This window comes from Protopterus annectens, chromosome 4.part1, assembly GCF_019279795.1.
Source record: "Protopterus annectens isolate FY-2018-M chromosome 4.part1, PAN1.0, whole genome shotgun sequence".
NCBI lineage: Eukaryota > Metazoa > Chordata > Ceratodontiformes > Protopteridae > Protopterus > Protopterus annectens.
Window position 1 is genome coordinate 148,360,088 of NC_056734.1, and position 20,578 is coordinate 148,380,665.

Sequence of the window (20,578 nt, forward strand, 5' to 3'; positions counted from 1 at the left end):
CTTCTCTAAAGCAAATTTCACACTCCTCAAAACCAAGGTGGAATCCTTCAAAGCCCCCAGGCCTGTGGAAAATACGGCCCAGACCACAGAATCCTTTATTAATGCATTCTATGAACACCTTCAGGAATGCATGGATCATGCAATCCCAAATAAAACCAAGACCCAATCCTCCAAAGGCAGATGTCCTGTCTGGTGGACCCCAGCCATAAACAAACTATACAATAGAAGGAGGAAGCTACTACATGACACAGCAAAATCCCAAAAAGGGAAGGCATCTCTGATCAGTATTAGCAAAAAACTACGGGCACTCATAAAATCGTCTAAGGCCAGCTTCAAGAGAAATATTGCACAGGACACTAAGGATAATCACAAGGCTTTCTTTAGTTATGTTAGGAACCTGGGTGGGAATTCCCAGATATGCTCAGAATTAGTCCAAAATGGCAAAAAATACACCGAACCCACAGACATTGCCAACATCCTAGCTGAGAGGTTCAGCGCAAACCTCTCCCCCCCCCCCACCAAAAGGGCAAATATCTATCCCAGCAGAGTGCTGCCCCCCTGACATCTCAGATGCTCAGGTAAGAGCTGCCCTCTCCAAAGCAAAAAACACACCATCAATGGGACCAGACAGTGTCCCGGGCTGCGTCCTACATGAACTCCAAGAAGAGCTAAACCCAAACATAAAACTACTGTTCAATCTCAGCCTTACTACAGGATATGTACCCAAGGAGTGGCGTACAGCAACAGTGGTCCCTCTCCACAAAGGTGGTACCTCAACGGATCCTGGAAACTATCACCCCATAAGCCTGACTAGCTTGGTCTGCAAAGCTATGGAAAGGATCATCATGGACCTTATAAATAAAGATATTGGGGACCTACAGACACTGGATCCTACCCAGTTCGACTTTGTTAAGGGCAGATCCTGCCTCTTAAACCTGGTTGATTTCTTTGAAACAGTCACCAAGGCCATTGACGAGGGGAAGGTGGTCCACACAGCCTACCTGGACCTCACAAAAGCCTTCGACACAATACCCCACTCGGGCATTATAGATAAGCTCAAAGACAACCACAAAGCATTCTATAACTATGTCAAGAATCTAAATGTCAATGCTCAGATCTGCTCTGAGCTAGAACAGAATGGCATTAAATATACTGATCTGAAGGATATTGCCAATATCCTGGCAGATCAATTCAGTGCCAACTTCACCCCCCTCTCACCCCCTAAATGGCCCATCTCAATACCGGAAGATTGCCAAATTCCAATAATAACGGCCACATAGGTACAAAACGCACTCTCTAAAGCCAAGAATACAGCATCCATGGGACCAGATGACATCCCGGGCTGTGTACTACATGAACTACAATATGAACTGGCACCTCACCTAAGTGTCATGTTTAATCATAGCCTCACCTCAGGTTTCGTGCCCACTGAGTGGCGCAGAGCTACAGTTATCCCAATCCACAAGGGGGGATCCACCTTGGATCCCGGAAACTACCATCCCATCAGTCTGACAAGCCTTATCTGCAAGGCCATGGAGCGTATTATCATGGAACTTATAAACAAAGACATTGGCAACCTTCAAACACTGGACCCCACCCAGTTTGGGTTTGTGAAGGGCCGATCTTGTCTCCTGAACCTGATTGAATTCTTTGAATCAGTCTCCAGAGCCATTTACAAGGGTAAGGTGGTCCACACAGCCTATCTAGACCTTGCCAAGGCCTTTGACACCATCCCCACTCTGGAATCATAGATAAACTTACTAAGTTGGGCATTAATCCTATGTCACCCAATGGGTTGCTAAATGGCTTACTGATAGAACCCACACTGTAAAAGTAGCGACTCCAAATCCAGCTCCAGACAAGTGACAAGTGGAGTACCTCAGGGTTCAGTCCTGGGGCAGCTCTTGTTTGGCATCTACTTCTCTGAAGTACAGGTCAACACTAAGGGACTCTGGCTAACAAAGTTTGCAGATGACTGCAAACTGGGAGCCATTATTGAATCCCCAAATGATGTGGATACTCTACAAAAGGGCCTTACAGAAACAGATGCTTGATGCCAGAGCCATGGGCTCAAGCTCAATGCCAAGAAATGTATTGTTATCCCCTTTGAGAAAAACATGTATCCATGAATTACCATATAGGTGGCAGTACACCAAACACAGAAAGTGTGATAAGAGACTTAGGGACACAGGTGGACAGTGGTCTCACCTTCAATAACCACATCACCACAACAGTCAGGAAATCCTTCTATGTGGCACACCTCATCACAAAGGGCTTTTCAGCCAGAAAAAGGAGGTCATTGTCCCACTGTACTCATCCTTATTAGACCCATTATAGAATACAATGCCCCATTTGGTATGTACCTCTCAAGACATCTGCAACAACTGGAAAGGCCTCAGAAATACCTCACTAAAAAAAATCACAGGCCTAAAGCAGATGCCCTATGCTGACCGCCTTAAAAAACTCCAGCTATACTCTGTCGCATATCGTCTACTCAGAGGCAATCTCTGCTTAACATACAAGGCCATGTCAAACCCAGAGATGTTGGACATGTTACACTTAAAGAAGTCCCAATCCCTCAGAGCTACACGCTCCAGGGATCTAAACCTTGTCATCACAATAAACAAAACATGCTGGAGGGATAGGTTCCTGACCCAGAGACTCCCCAGACTCTGGAATAGATTGCCCATACATGTCAAGCAGAGTGCCTCTTTGGACCTCTTCAAGAGGAACCTTGACGATTGGATGGGAGAAAGGATATTCACCACAGGGATCACGTCAGTCGCCCTGCTAGACAGGGGTCCAGGAAAGTAAATAATGTTGGAAGAAATAGCCAGGGAATTGTTATGGCTAGGCTTGTATAGGCCCTAGGGCTGATAGCCTAGTACCAACCTATGAACCTATGAACCTATGAGCTTAAATATAAACCCCTGTGTCACTAGATGGGTTGCAAACTGGCTCAAGGACAGAACCCACATGGTTAGAATTACTGGAGCCATGTCAGACTCCAAACCAGTTACAAGTGGCATCCCACAAGCCTCAGTCCTGGGACATCTCTTGTTCGGTATATATTTCTCGGAGGTACAGGCCAACACGGAAGGACTGTGGCTGACCAAGTTCACAGATGACTGCAAACTGGGTGCCATAATCGACTCTCCAGCTGACACAAGCATCCTCCAAAAGGGCCTCATAGAAACAGACAACTGGTGCCAGAGCCATGGCCTCAAGCTAAATGCTAAAGAGTGTATAGTCATCCTCTTTGGCAAAACACAGTGCCCACAAATTACCACATAGGTGGTAATCCATTAAGTACAGAAGAAGTAATTAGGGATCTGGGGACCCAAGTTGATAGCAATCTCTCATTTGACAACCACGTGGCCAAAGTGGTTAGAAAAACATTTTATATAGCCCACCTAATCATGAAGGGATTCACATCTAGATTAGGAGAGGTCATCGTGCCTCTTTACTCATCCCTCATCAGGCCCATAATTGAGTACAATGCCCCTTTTGGGATGTACCTCACCAGACACCTGCAGCAACTGGAAAGACCCCAAAAGTACCTCACCAAGAGGATCAAAGGGCTCAAACAGATGCCATATGCTGCCCGGTTAAAGAAACTCCAGCTCTACTCAGTGGCATACCGCCTGCTCAGAGGCGATCTGTGCCTGACATATAAAGCCATGTCCAACTCGGAATTAATGGACATGCTGCACCTCAGAAAATCCAAATCCCATTGAGCTACGCGCTCGAGAGACTTGAACCTCAGCATTGAAATAAATAGGACATGCTGGAGGGACAGATTCATAACCCAGAGGTTCCCTTCACTCTGGAATAAAATCCCAGTCCAGGTTAGGCAGAGTCCCTCATTCACTCTCTTCAAGAGGAATCTTGATGAGTGGATGGGAGATCATATCACTTCTGTGTCACTGTTAGACAGAGGCACAGTATACTAACCTCGAAAAAGGGCATAGCAAAATTAATTTAAAATGGGTGGCGAAAGCCAAACACACTCTGGCTAGGCTTATAAATGCCCTAGGGCAGATAGCCTAGTATGAACATATGAACCTATGAACCTATTTAATGTCAGAAACAGAACAACACTGCCTATAAGTTCCAGTTTATTGAGGCCTAAAGCTAAGAACAACAGAACCAACACAGCCCAATCATTCAGGAAGCATTCTTTCCAGAAGTCCAGTTATGATAAATTGAGTATATTTCTTCATCCATTAAAAGAAGGAGAGACAGTGAGGATACAAACGGTAAAAGGTTTTCGATCGGATTGGTCAAGTAACAGGTATATGTACCAAGCTGATATCCTACTTCATAGAATCTGAGGGTGTTGAGTACAGGAGAAATCGCAGACAATTTCTTCCTGTAACAGAATCATTATTGCAACATTGTTCCTGTGATACAGACTGTAGATCTCAGAGCAATCCAGACAATATTCCCATCCTAAAATTTGTCTTAACTTCTACTTCCATTCCTGAGGATGTTCCAGATATTCCTATGGTTGAACATTCAGCAGAGGAAGTTCCAGTTGCAAGGTCTAATTCTCAGTTTTATGTCACATGATTTGGTCATCTTCCAGACCTAGTGTGAAATACACAGCGACCCGGACATAACTGTATATGTTCATAGGTTCATAGGTAGGTAATAGGCTATCTGCCCAAGGGCATTTATAAGCCTAGCCAGAGTGTGTCGGCTTTCGCCGACCCATTGATTAATTAACTGATCCTATGTTAAGCAGAGCCAGTGAAGTGATCCCAGGGGTGTATTTTCTGTTACCCATCCACTCATCAAGGTTTCTCTTGAAGAGTGTTAGTGAGGGTCTCTGCCTAATCTAGTTTGGAATTTTGTTCCAAAGCATGGGGAGCCTCTGTGAAAAGAATCTATCCCTCCAGCATGTTCTGTTTATTGTTGTGGCAAGGTTTAGCTCACTACAGTGTGTGGCTCACAGTGACTTGGATTTCTTTAGGTGGAGCATGTCCATCAATTCTGAGTTGGACATGGCTTTGTAAATCAGGCAGAGATCACCTCTGATTAAACGATATGCCACTGAGTACAGCCGGAGTTTTTTCAGTCGGGCTGCATAGGACATATGTTTGAGGCCAGTAATCCTCTTGGTGAGATACATTTGTGGTCTCTCCAGCTGTTGGAAGTGTCTTGTGAGGTACATCCCAAATGGGGCATTGTACTCTAAGATGGGTCTGATGAGTGACGAGTAGCATAACTGTTATTTCTAGATGTGAACCCTTTAGCAATTAGATGGGCCACATAGAAGGATTTTCTAACTACTTTGGCAATATGATTGTCAAAGGAGAGATTACTATCTACCTGGGTCCCCAGATCTCTTCTTACCTCTTCTGTATTAAGGGGGCTGACTCCTATGTGGTAATTCGTGGGTGTTTTGTTTTTCCAAAATGGGATGACTATGCATTTTTTGGCATTTAGCTTGAGGCCATGACTTTGACACCAGGTGTCTTTCTCAGTAAGGCCCTTTTGGAGGATGTCCATGTCAGCCAGAGAGTCAATTATGTCTCACAGTTTGCAGTCATCAGCAAACTTGGTTAGCCATAGTCCTCCTGTGTTTGTCTGTACTTCTGAGAAGTATATACCGAACAGTAGGGGTCCCAGGACTGAGCTTTGTGGGACACCACTTTTGACTGGTTCACGCATCACACATGCATTTGCTAATTAGATTACATTCATATGGAGCCCGCTATTCTTACCGTGCGAGTTCTGTCTGTAAGCCAGTTGGCAAACCATCTTGTGACGTAGGGGTTTATGTTCAGGCTGGTGAGTTTTTCTGTAATACCTGAGTGAGGAATAGTGTCGAAAGCCTTGGCGAGGTCAAGGTAGGCTGTGTGAACAACCTTTCCCTCGTCTATGGCCTTGGTGACTGTCTTGAAAAAGTCAACCAGGTTTAGTAGGCATGATCTGCCCTTAACAAAGCTAAACTGGGTCAGGTCAAGTGTTTGGAGGTTCCCAATGTCTTTGTTAATGAGTTCCATGATGATGCACTCCATAGCCTTGCAGACCAGGCTAGTCAGGCTTATGGGGCGATAGTTACCAGGGTCGGTTGTGGTCCCTCCTTTGCGGAGTGGAATAACAGTTGCTGTGGACCATTCTATGGGCACATAGCCTGTAGAGAGGCTGAGGTTGAACAGCGTGTTTAGGTGGGGGGTTAGTTCATTCTGTAGTTCATGCAAGACACAGCCTGGGACACCTTCTGGCCGCACTGATGCTGTGCTTTTTGGCTTTTGAAAGGGCTAGTTTCACCTGTGCATCTGTGATTTCCAGGACACTACACTTTTCCGGTATTGTTGTGGGCCATTTTGGGGGTGAGAGGGGGCCGCAGTTTGCACTGAATCTATCTGCCAGGATGTTGGCAATATCAGTACGTTTAGTATATTTTGTGCTATTTTGCACTAGTTCAGTGCATATCTGCGAGTTGCCACTTAGATTCTTAACATAGCTAAAGAAGGCTTTGTGGTTATCTTTTGAATCCATGGCTATTTTTCTTTCGAAGTTAGCCTTGGATGATTTTATGAGGGACCTTAGTTTCTTACTGATACTGATCAGGGATGTCTTACCTTCTTGTGATTTGCTTTTTTTCTGAACTAGTTTCTTCCTTCTATTGTATAGCCTGTTTATCCCAGGAGTCTACCAGACTGGTTTCCTTCTCTTAGAGGAGTGAGTCTTGGTTTTGCTAGGGATGGCATGATCCATGCATCCTTGTAGGTGCTCATAGAGTGCATTTGTAAAGGTTTCTGCATCTTGGCCAGCGTTATCCTTTAGCATGGGGGCTGTGAAACTTAGCGCCTCTGTCTTAAGTAAGGTGAAGTTTGCTTTAAAAAAGTTTTTTCCTGTGGTTTCCTTAGTTGGGGGTGGGGGTGGGGTGCGAACATCCAGAGTGATTAGTTTATGGTCTGATCTAACCAGTGACGGGTTGACCTCCGGTGTGGAATACTTGTCGCCCATGTTTGTGATGACCAGGTCCAATATGTTTTCACCTCTGGTAGGGGAGTTTACCAGCTGATCCAGGGCATTTGAGTTGATGAATTCCAGGAAGCGCTGAGCCTGGGAGTTTGTACTCGAGTAGTTTTCCCAGTTAATGGTAGGGTAATTGAAATCGCCCAATATCAGGGTGTTCAGTAGGACCTTCATGTTTTCCATTGTCTCCAGAAAGGTGGAGTGGTGGTCCTGGGTCATGGAGGGTGATCTGTAGCAGGCCACAATTTGCATTGCAGATTTGCCTGATGCTAGTTGCACATGGATGATCTCAGAGGTATCATGCTGCACCACTAACCTGGAGGTGTAGGTATCCCTGATGAATATGGATACACCCCCTCCTTTTGTGTTTCGGTCCGTGTTCTGTGGCCGAAACATGTGGTACAAGTTGTAGCCCAGTAGTGCTGGGGTGCTCTCTGGAGCCTTGAACCAGGTTTCAGTTACTGCACAGATGTCGATGTTATCCATACTGTGGAGTGCTTCGAGCGCGTGCATTTTGAGATTTAAACTCCTGGTGTTGAGTAGCATAACCCTCGGTTTTTTGTTAATTGTGCTATTTACAGAGGTGGGTTTGACTTTTGAGCCTTGCCTAAAAAAGGCACTATGGGGGCAGCAAGAGCCTTGGCCAGTATTTGAAAGCCTAGGGGTGACAGGTGCAAGCCATCTCTTGTGAAGCAATGCAGCTTGTCAAGCATGTCATCCCAGACTGACAGACACTGGATCCCCTTTGAATGACACCAAAAGCTTAGCCAATTGTTGAAAATAATATTTTTTTCTTTATACTGAGGTATCATTCTTGGTGAGGGCAGGATGCCACTCAGGGTCAGGGTCATACCAGTCTGGGCTACATGATCAGAGAGCTCTTCCATGTCTCTTTTCATGTAGTCCAGGGAGGTACTTAGTTCTGTATAATTGCATGACAAAGAACCATTTGTATTATTTGCATGTCAACTGATATTCACAGCATTTCATGATCTATTTCTCAAAGAGGGAGGATGTAGAAGAGAGTGTGTGTGCTGTACCTTTAAGAAGCATATCAAGAACTGCACATGCATATATAAATAGCAAGCACGTGCTTTACTCAGTGCCATTTTGAAAGTGCAGCCAGAGAGTGAGCATGTATGAATGAACGTAGCTAATTTGTATATAAGTTACCTAAGTTAAAGTTAATATGCTTCAATCATGTTTGCACATAATAAAGCTGCTTGAACAGAACCCAAAAGGACTCATCTATTACATCCTGAGTAGACGAGCGGCAATGTCCATTAATGGTAGTGTTGGGAATGGTGGGAGGGAATAGGAATGTTTCCTGCCATGACAGCTTGACACTGAATTACTACAGTGACATGACCCATGTAATGCTACTGAGGCCCTTGATACTGACCAGGCAGTACTCTGTGACTATAACCATGACTGTGAGGCTCTTCAATGTGATGTGGAAGTCTGACAATGTCCAAAATACTGACTTGTGGAGGAATCTATATCCATGAACACAGTACATGCTCAATGTAGCCTCCACACATGCATACATAATATCTTCCCCACTCAGTAAAAGTTGTACGGCATACCATGCTCTGTGACTGCTCTATGAGCAGACTGTAGGTTCTGACCTCATGGGAAGAAGCAAGTCTGCTTCTGTACTCCTCTGTCATTCTCAGCTTTGCTCCATTTCAGGTTTAATCAGCTAGACATGCTGACGGTTTGATTAAGGACTCTGTTCAGTTTATGCAGCACAAATGAACACTGGGTAATTAATGAACTCTCAAAAAAAGCACTTAGGAAGACTGCCTAATTGGTAGGTCAGGCCAGAAGGGTTAGGATTGACAGCCATTTAACAGGAAAGGCTACATGTTTAAATGATCCCTGCAGTTAGAGCTTGATTGTTTTGAAGTGGTTAAACCAGGAGTAACATGTTATTTTTTTATTTTTGAACAGTTCAACTTTGCTTTCAGTACAACCTGTTCTATGTGATTAATTTCAGACAAAGTTTGCAAATACTTTTTTTTTTTATCTATGCAACTTTTTCATTCAATGTGGATGATCTTTTTTTTTATTAAATAGGAGTTAGTAGCACATTGCAAAAGAAGATTTAATAACAATAGCAAATTAAACCATTGGTACAAGTGACAAGAGCACCTTGTGAAGATTCTAGATTTATGCCTCATATTTGTTCTGTTCCTCATAAAATCGGTGGTTTTATGGCTTTTTGTGGCAAGTCAGTGAAGGATTGAATTCAATAAATAATGACAGGCATTTGAATTTAAGACTTCATATTCTTCATAAAAGAAATAACACAAACATTTTATTCTAGCAATTTTCTAAGTTTATAAGGTCAGTATTTGAAATTTGTCCCTATTTTTAGGGCTGTAATATATTCCCCGTTTATTGGCTTTGTCCAGGTTTTTTGTGCTAACAGGTTGACTTGAGAGCTATGGTGAGAAGTGAGAAATGAATTCTGTATTCCCCATTGTTGGTGTTGTCCAGGTTTTTCTGTGCTAAGCAATTGAGAGCTATGGTAAGACATGAGAACTGAATTCACTAAATGATAGCCATTTAAGTTCAGGAAACTGCTGATTTGGCATAGTGATATGTTGCTTTGACTGTAGTGCACAGGATCCTGAGTCCAAGTCTTGGCAGTGAAACGCATGGTGGTAACACAACATTTTATTCTAGCAACTTTCCAAAATTATATAAGCAATGTTTAAAATGTGTCCCTGGTTTTTGGGCTTTTGTTCACCCCCCCCCCAAATAAAATTTGGATTTCTTGTGCTGCAAAGTTGAGAGCTACAGTTGAGTGTTGAGTGGATTATACAAGGAGCTGAGAGCTTCAGGGGAAGAGATGTCAGGAATGTATATCAAAGAACCCATGTATGTTTCTTGTTTTGTGTGCAAGAGGCCTATGGCTATGATTTGAAAACAGCCCAAAGGTAATCTTTATCCACCACTGACCAGATGCATTTTATTTGGATGTGGTGTAGGTTTAAAATTTTCAATGTTGTTTCAATGAATGTGAGTTTCAAGGGCAGAGAAGTTTTAATGCTATATTTATTTTCATTGTGAGACAGTATTGTTTTGTTTAGCAGATATCTAGTAATGTTTGTGCATTGTGCTATAAAATGTAAAAATAAAATCCAAATAATCAATATAGAAGTAAAGCAGTATGCACATTAGTGTTTATGGTAAATGGGGTGAAACAGCCAGGTAATGGGACATTGGTATGGCTGCAGGAGGACTCTAGTGCCATATTTTGGTTGTCTGTTCAGTTTGCATTTGAAAGTTGGTATCCCATAATTCCAGTGGGTGGGGGATACACAATTATGTATGCTAATTTTATGTTAATCAGCGTACAGATTTGTACCTATTTTTCATGGGCCTTGTCCAGATTTTTGATGTTTCCAGGTTGAGAGGTGTGGTACTGGCCCAGTAATCAAGCAGCCTCAATCCTCACCACTAGCACCAGTGAGGGGTGTACACATTGGGAGGATAACAAGTACACACACAGTAAAGTACAATTTCACTTAAGAGCACACAGAGATCAGAGTCAGTCTGGGGCTGGTTTCTCCCTTTCTGCCCAGGTCCCCAATAAGACTCCTCACTGGCACAGCTATAGGGTTCAGATTTCAGCTGAGTTGTCAAGACAAAACCTCCAGCACCCTCTCTGTCCAATCAGTGCTTCATGTCCCTGACCAAGTAGCTGACACACACACACGCACACACACACACACACACACACACACACACACACACACACACACACACACACACACACACACACACACACACACACACACACACATACACCTTGAGATTTGAGTTATATATAAACACACAGACACTTCTAGGGAAGGCTGGCACAGGTTCTCCAGCTATGCCCCCTTTTGCCTAGAATATACGGTAGTACCAGCTGCCACAAACCACTACTATTAGCTACTATAAAGGCCCTTACCAAAGGGTGTCCAATTCTACTGTGCAATGTTATTATCCAATTGCTAAGTGTGGCTGAGACTTGAAGGCTATTTAGGAATGGCTTATACAGTATCACCAAATACATGCATGTACTTTAAGAGCTTAAATTATCTCTACACAAAACAGTCACAGTTAAAAAGTTTAAATATATTTAATAATAAATAAAAACACAAGACAATACTTGTTAGTTCAACACAGTGACAATAGACAGTTCAGAAATCATATTAAATATATTAAAACAACATTGTAGGACAGTCTGACATAACTATAGAAAACAGCTAGACTAATGTTACTATTTCTATCTATCTCTAAGAGAAATCACAGTTCTAAATATCTTACTTACAGAGCAAAGCAAAGTGCTGGTGAATTAATGTGTTCAGGTTCAGACACAAAGACAACATGCTCTACTTTCTTTCTCATTACTGCTGAGTCATTTCAGATTATGTCATTGTTGTCACTTCTGCTGAAATTTCCCAGGCTCACAGAATTCAAAATTTTAACATTTGTTTGTGATCTGCACCTGCCAGGAAGCCACAGCAATAAAAGACACTTTACATGTGGAACCTAGTAATTATCTTTGTCTTAGGACAATAGAAGAAATTTCCAGCTGCAGTCATCCTGTCTCTGAGCTTGCAATCACACAGAATTGTAGAATTCTTTACTTATCAGTTTTCTTCCAGCAGGGTGCACTGTGGTTTCATTTTTGAAGTTGAGCAGATAACACAGTTTTCTTACATTTGTCAAACAAGTCTGTGGATCATATTAATATTTACAATGACATGGAATTATTTACAAAATTCTATCTAGCTGAGCTGGCAGTCCCTCAGTTTTTCACATCCCCCCGAGAACTCAAACTAGTTTTTCAAGTGTCCCTTGAGAAACATTGCTTGAAAAGTTGAGTCTATCTGGGTTGACCTTACCCCATTCCCTGTCTTCAGACCCCATCTGCGTTGGCATTGCTAACCCCACTGCGCTGCTACACAGACATATATGCTTGCAACCCTAAGCTCCATCTTAGCAACTTGGCATTTTGCTGGCTGGCTCGATGTAACCATGTTAGAGGATTGTGATCTGTAACTACAGTGAATTTCCTTCCATACAAATAAGGCTGAAGTTTCAGCAGTGCCCACACCATGGCTAGACACTCCTTTCCACAGCTGCATAGCATTCTTCCCTGAGTTGGAGCCTACAACTGAGATAAACCACTGGGTGCTCTTCTTCCTTTGAAGATATCTGACTAAGTACAGGCCGAAAACCCATGGTCCAAATTATCCACCTGCACAACAAATTCTTCGCTGTAATCTGGACTAGCTAACACAGGGGGTCCTACCAAAGCTTTAAACTTCTGGAATGCCTGTTTACATGCTGAGGTCCACACTACCTTATCTGGCCTGTTTTCACTTGTCAGGTCTGTGAGGGGAGCAGCTATGGTACTCTTAAATGGGGACGGACTTTCTGTAGTACCCTGCTGTCCCTAAGAATGCCCTCACCTGTTTTTTGGTAACAGGTGCAGGCCATGCCTGAATGGCTTCCACCTTGGCAGGTTCTGGCCTGATCATACCACTCCCCACTCTATGTCCTAGGTAGGAGACCTCTGCCATACCCACCTGATATTTGCTGGGCTTAATGGTCAACCCTGCCCTCTGTAGTCTGCCCAGCACCTCCATGAAATGCTGAAGGTGCTCTTGCCAGGAATGGCTGTAGATGGCAATATCATCTAGGTAAGCAAGGGCAAAATCTCCTGCTCCTGCTAGGATATGATCTACCAGTCTCTGGAAAGTCACAGGGGCAATTTTTTCTACTTTCAAAACAACTGCTATTTACAGATTAAAGAAACTGCCATAGGGGGCCTCCTTTGCCCCCATATATGCCAATCTCTTTATGGCCTATATTGAGGAACAACTGATTTATGATAGGGCTCATAACATCTGCATTGATGAGATCGACATTTGGATGACTGTTGGTTAATATGGAGGTCAGATACAGAATATCTTCTTGAATGATAACAAATGGGGTATTCACTTTACAGCTACTTTTGACATTTGACATGGACATAATTAATTTTCTGGATGTATTAGTAACCAGAAATGCTGATCATACTTTAACATCTGAGGTTTATCGTAAACATCCCCAGTTCAACTCCTTACTCCGTGCTACCAGCTTTCATCCGCCTCACATATTCAGAAACATTCCAAAGTCACAGTTTCTACATATCAAAAGGATATGTTCGGATGCAGCCACTTATCATTCTTATGAGCAAGATTTAGTTATGAGTTAGGCAGAGGGGCTACAAGAGAGGAGGCATCTATCAGGCCAAACACTGGGCATCCAATCAGGACAGGACCAACTTACTTCAGTATAGGGACAAAATATCAGGTAACAATTCACAAATCAGATTAATTACCTATGGAAGAAATACGGATGTCTTACTCAATAGTGTCCGCAGGCACTGGAATATCTTATTAGCAGATACCAGTCTATGTGAAATTTTAGATGATGCATGTCATTTTTCATTTAGAAGGGGCAAAAATCTTGACTCATACATGAATCATTATAAACATGTGCATACATCTGATATGCACTCAATACAGACAACACTAGAAGGTGGGTTTTACAAGGTTGTTTTCCATATGGTCATTGTACCCACTGTAAAAGGATATTGAAGACCCACGAATTTACTAGTAAAAATACTGGACAAGTGTTCTCATTTTTTGCAAATTGTCAGTCAGATTGCCTCATTTATATGGCCACTTGCAGCTGCTCTGCTTTTATGTGAGACAGTCCTCAAAACCAGTCAAATTTAGGATTTCAGAACACATAAGTAATATCAGGGTCAAGAAACCAACAAATGCTTTATATAAACACACTGAAAAACATCATAATGCAGTCTTTAACTTTACAATTATTGATAAAATACAGGGTAACAGAAATAATAAATCAGGTTGGCATCAATTATTGAACAATAAAGAGAAAAAAATGGATCATCAAACTTGGTGCTTTATTCTCACCAGGACGTAATGAATATTTCTCATGTGTTGATGGAAGCAGTTTTCTTATCTAGCCTCTAGTGGTGATACAATATAAAAGGAGAATGGTTGCAACTAGAATTTACAACACTGATGAAGGCTTGTTAAACTTACAGCTGAAACCGGTCTGTTTTGTTCTTCTACTTTATAAAAATAAATTTTCTTCCATGGTTTGCTGGCTCTGTATTTTTTGTTTTGCGCAATTTTCATCCCAAAGGGCATCTTTGTGAACTCATACAAGCCAAAAGGTGTCACAGAGGCTGACCTCTCTCTAGCACTGGGAGTCAAGGCCACCTGCCAATAGCCCTTGGTAAGATCAATGGTGGTAATATACTTATCCCCACCTAGCTGCTCTAGGGCTTTATCTGTCCTAGGCATGGGGTAAGCATCTGACTCTGTGTGACTATTTAATTTCCTGTAGTCCACTCAGAACCTGGTGCTGTCATCCTTCTTTGGCACAAGCACCACTGGGGAGGCCCAGGGACTGTTGGACTCCTGAATTACCCTAGTTCCAACATCTCCTGTATCTCCTCCCTCAGAGTCTGTTTGACTCTCTCAGGCACCCTATAAGGGGCCTGCCTAATAGGCCTTTGGGGTCCTGTATCCATCTAGTGCTGCACCAGGTGGGTGCACCGTGGTTTCTCAGAGAACTTGTCCCCAAACCCCTGTAGCACTGCTTGGATTTCTCAAACCTGGGTAGGAGATAACTGCTGGGACATTGCTACCCCTTCCACTGAGGTGTCAGTCTGAGCCTCACTGAGATCAGTCACCAGATCTCCCTCAGACTCCTCCTGCAATCCACTGCAAATATTCTGCACAAGGGCCTCCCTATCATGGTAAAGTTTGATCATGTTAACATGGTACAATTTGTCCTCCTGCCTCCTGCCTAGCAGTTCCATCATGTAGTTAACATCACTGAACTTCCTTACCACCGTCCCTCCCAGGCTGCCTAGAGCTTGTTGTGTCTGACAGCAATGAGAACCATTACTTACTGCCCTACAGCATACTCTCTAGCTCTTGCATTCCTGTCACACCAGACCTTTTTCTGCTGTTGGGCTTCTGCCAGGTTCTCCTGGGCCAAGCCCATGAGTTCCCTGAGCCTTGTCTTGAGGTTTAGGACATATACCACAACAGACTCCTGGTGAGATTCACACTCACCCTCCCACTCATCATGATTTAAGTTTAGAGGTCCTCTCCCCCTATGCCCATACAACAACTCAAAGGGTGAAAAACTTGTGGATCCCTTGGGAACCTCTCTGTAAGCAAACAACAGATGGGGCAAATATTTGTCCGACTCCCTCTTAAACTGGTCTTCAAATGCCTGTAGCATGGACTTGAGTGTAGAGTTTAATCTCTCAACAAGACCATTAGTCTGGGGATGGTAGGGGGTGGTCTTCAGGTGCTTCACCCCACAGTACTTCCACAGACAAGCCAGCAGATCTGACATGAAATTGGCACTTCTGTCAGTCAGTATTTATTGTGGGAAACCTACCCTGCTGAAACTCTAACAAAGCATTTGCCACCTTTTCTGCCTTAGTAGAGGACAAAGCCACTGCCTCGGGGTATCTTGTAGTATAATTTACTACCACTGGGATATACCTTTTCCTTGTGGAACTTGGGGTACTCAGAGGCCCCACAATATCTATAGCTACCCCCTGAAATGGCTTCTCAATCACAGGTAAAGGCATCAAATGAGCTTTCACCTTGTCTCCGCCTTGCCTACCTTTTGGCACTGCTCACAGGTCCTGCAGTACCCTGTTACATCTCTGGAAATCCCAGGTCAATAAAAGTTCTGCATACTACGTCTCTTTGTATGTTTTATGCCCATATGACCTGCAAAGGGAATATCATGAGCTATGGCTAGAAGTGCCAGATGGTAGGCTCTAGGCACTACCAACTGTTGCATCCTCTCACCATCTAGCCCTCCCTCAGGGGTCTGCTGTCTATACAGTAACCCTTTGTTCCAGTATACAGAATCCCCCTTTCCTTGAAAATCAGGTGTCTCAATGGCTACCTCTCTCAGGCTTTGTAATGTAGGGTCCGAGTGCTGAGCCTGTCTCAACTCTCTCTTTGTAACCCTTCCCAGCTCCCCTTCCACAGAAAGTCTGGTATTCTTTGACAGCAGTGCCTCACTGTCAGCCTGGGTACTACTACTCATTTCTACCTTTGGAGTCACTCTGTCCAAGGAAACATCAGTACCCACAAGCAGCTGTGTCTCACCTTCTCACTGCTACAGGGTAGCTCCCTCATTGAAGTAACCACTTCACCAGTCATGGCTGCAAGTATGCAGTCTGTCTGAGTCTCCCCCCCCCCCCAGGCTACCAGACCCACATGATTGTCTCCATGCCTGACTGCATGTAACTGCATAAACACATGGTAGTGCCTCATCAAAATCCTTCCCTATCAGGACATCTGCAGGATGGTAGTTTGGTACCCCTGTTGTCTCAAGACAAACTACTATTGGCATTTTGTCTTTCCCACTTACTGCTCTCCCACCTTTTATTCCTCTCCTTGCCTCCGTGGACATTTATATGCCACATGGCCCCACTGGTTGCATTCAAAACATTTAACCCTAGGTCCTGGACGTGTACTTGGACTAGTGGCATCCCCTGCTACTGGCAGATTCTATTGGGGCTGTCTGAGCTGCCCATCATGGATTTCCTTAGGCCCATGAGCAGCACTAGGTGTCCCTTTCCTGTGCAGGGATGCCCTGTTTGGTAGGTATAGGTCTCCCTTCTTCTCCAACTCATCTACAGTAGAGCTTTATCTATCAGCTAACCAGATCCTAATGTTTCAGGCAAAGTGCTAAGGGCTTGTTCCCTCACCAAAAGGTCTGCAAACCCTTCAAAAGTGGTGACCTGACATCCACTCACCCACCTATGAAAATAAGTGCTCAGTTCAGCAACATATTCACACACATTTTCACCTGCCTTGCGTCTATGCTCATGAAACTTTTTCTTATAAGCTTCAGGTGTTAGCTTAAAAAATTCTAGCAAACAATTCTTTATAACATTATAATTTAAAAAGTCATTGTCAGACAATTTGGACAAAATAGTTACAGCTTTACCATGGAGTAAGGGGCTCAGGAACCATACCCAGAGCCCTTGGTCAACATTATACTGTTTACATACCCTCTCAAACATATGAATGAAATTAACAAAATTATTCCCCTCTGTAAACTGTGGAAGAAATTCACTGACTTTTGTTGCTTCTAGGTTTCGGTTACTCCCATCCCCATTACCTTCATGACTCTGGCAAAGAGTCAACATCTCCTTTTCATGTTGCCTCAGCCTCTCCTTCTCCTCAGCTTCCAGGTGTAGCAGTTTCTCATTTTCCTCACTCTCTAAATACCTCAGTTTCTCTGCTGCTTCGATTTCCAAATGCTTGGCCTCCAACTCAAGTCTCTTTAGCTCCAGATGGATTTTTAAGTCCTCTGCAGAAAGGTTGAGCTGTCCATTCTCTGAGTGTTGTACATCTCCATGGCCAGTCTGATCATCCTTCTGGTTGCTATTTTCTGATATAGCTATGACCAAAGCTGCAATCATGTCTGCCTTAGTCAGGTTTCCATGCAACAGTCCTTTAGCTGGCTCCTTGTCAGCTTGCCATACTCCTCTTCTGACATGCTTGCCTGCTCTCCCTAACTAAGCTAACAAAAGAAATAAAACAATTGTGATCTGAACTCTGAATGTTCACTGCATGGCTGATCTAGAGTACAAAAATACCTTCAGTGATCACTGTACACAAGCTACAGGAATTTACTATCCACACCACTACAAGCCAATTAATATGTGATGTGGCTAGCTCACCACTATCAAACAATTAATATTTGATGTGGATATCCCATCACTACCACCAATTAATATTTGACACCCGTGCAATGGGCCAGTAATCAAGGAGTCTCAATCCTCACCACTAGCACCAGTGAGGGGCATCCACATTGGGAGAATAACAAGTACACACACAATAAAGTAGAATTTCCATTAACAGCACATGGAGATCATTGTCAGTCTGGGAATGGTTTCTCCCTTTCTCTCCAGATCTCCAACAAGACTCTCCACTGGCACAGCTATAGGGTTCAGATCTCAGCAAAGTGGTGAAGCCAAAACCCCCAGCACCCTATCTGTCCAACCAGTGCTTCGTGTCCCTGACCAAGTAGCTGACACATGCACACACACACACACACACACACACACACACACACACACACACACACACACACACACACACACACACACACACACACACACACACACACACACACACACACACACACACACACACACACACACACACACACACACACACACACACACACACACACACATACACTTTGAGATTTTAGTTATATATAAACACACAGACACTTCTAGGGAAGGCTGGCACAGGTTCTCCAGCTATGCCCCCTTCTGCCCAGAATATACGGTAGTACCGACTGCCACCAACCACTACTATCAGCTACTATAAAGGCCCTTACCAAAGGGTGTCCAATTCTACTGTGCAGTGTTATTATTATCCAATTGGTAAGTGTGACTGAGACATGAAGGCTATTTAGGAGTGGCTTATACAGTATCACCAAATACATGCAAGTACGCTAAGAACTTACATTATCTCTACACAAAACAGTCACAGTTAAAAGGTTTAAATATATTTAATAATAAATAATAAAAACAGAAGACAATACTTGTTAGTTCAACACAGTGACAATAGAGAGTTCAGAAATCATAGGAAATACTTTAAAACAACACTGTAGGACAGTCTGACATAGCTATAGAAAACAGCTAGACTAATCGTACTATTTCTATCTATCTCTAAGAGAAATCACTGTTCTTAATATCTTACTTACAGAGCAAAGCAAAGTGCTGGTGAACTAATGTGTTCAGGTTCAGACACAAATACAACATGCTCTGCTTTCTTTCTCAGATAGTCCTTAAATTGATGATACACATTATTGCTGAGTCATTTCAGATTACATCATTCTTGTCACTTCTGCTGAAGTTTCCAAGGTTCACAGAACTCAAAATTTTAACATTTCTTTGTGATCTCCACCTGCCAGGAAGCCACAGCAATAAAAGACACTTTACGTGTGAAACCTAGTAATTATCTCTGTCTTAGGACAATAGAAGGAATTTCCAGTTGCAGACATCCTGTCTCTGAGCTTCAGATCACACACAGTTGTAAAATTCTTTACTTATCAGCTTTCTTCCAGCAGGCTGCACTGTGGTTACATTTTTGAAGTTCAGCACACAACACAGTTTTCTTATATTTGTCAAACAAGTCTGTGGATCATATTAATATTTACAATGACATATAATTATTTACAAAATTGTATCTAGCTGGGCTGGCAGCCCCTCAGTTTATCACACAACCTGTGAATTAGGATTAGTACTTTGGTAAGCCTTGGCCTCACTCTCATTCATGGTAGGTGACTAATTTCCACTCTTGTAGAGCATGTATACTGAAGGTGGATGACAACTGATAGTCACTGAGAAGTCATCTCAGATACATTAAAGTGTACCACACATCTGTGAATTAATTGCTGGCCCCAGATCTTCTCTTTCAATTTTTATTTTTATTTGTTATTTATTTACCTATTTATTTGCATCTTTTTCTCTCTCTCCATCCTCCCAGCTTTGTCTCCAGTACATGATAAAGCTTCCCTTGTGAATGACTAGGTAGGTGCTCGGGAAGCTTGCTGTCTTCTTGAATTTATGGATTTGGTACTATAGTACTAAAAGTCTAGATATTTTTTCTAGTTTATTATATATTTATCTGCTTTGCAAATGTAGTGTATAGTGCTGCCTCTGACATAAACTATGACATTTATAAGACATTTAAATAGTAGGAGAGCTTTCAGTGACTTCGAGGACAATATTGTGATGTAGAATAATGATGTATAAACTGCTGTTCGGGAGCTAACGTCCAGCCAGTTTACTTCCCCTGTCCTTTATATGTAATGTTAAAAGATGCACAACAAGCCAATTCTCTCAGAGAAAGGGATAAAGCACTGCCCGCCCCATCAGTGACTCAGGTTCAAACATCAGTCCACTTGCTGGCGTAAGCAGCCAAGGAGATGAGAGGGAATGACCAATGAAAGTATGTGGTGACACAGTAAATGCATCTGTATCACATGACAAATTATCTAAGAAAGTAAACAGTACAAAACTGTTTAAAAAAAAAGCATTTTTTCGAGGAGAGGCTGTTCCGCTGCTCACATTCACCTACAAGTCTAACTGTACTAAGACTGACGTAACTCAGCTTTATTGAATCTTGATTGAGGTAACTCAGCAGTATTGGATCTTGAATAATTCCTTACCCATAATGTTCAGCAACCTCAAATTTAATATAATTAAAACATACAAACAAAAAAGATTCAGTGTGTTACAAATCTGATGGCACAGTATAGCATTCAATGTAGTGAAACACCAGGCTCCTAGCCAGCTCTGGCTTGTTGTACTAAGTGGAAGAATGTGTCACATGTATGCATGAAGGATGATGCCATGCTGTGACCTGATGTTTTCTGTGCTTCACCAGATTATTTAATTTGAAACTTTGCCGTCAGTGGCCTCCTTCTCTGT

General features: G+C 42.8%; 1 protein-coding gene across 1 annotated transcript in view; it reads right to left on the reverse strand.

Moving 5' to 3' along the window:
• TMEM212 (transmembrane protein 212) overlaps nt 1–20,578 on the reverse strand; it is a 137,907-nt gene that overhangs the window by 57,192 nt on the left and 60,137 nt on the right. The window lies entirely within an intron of this gene.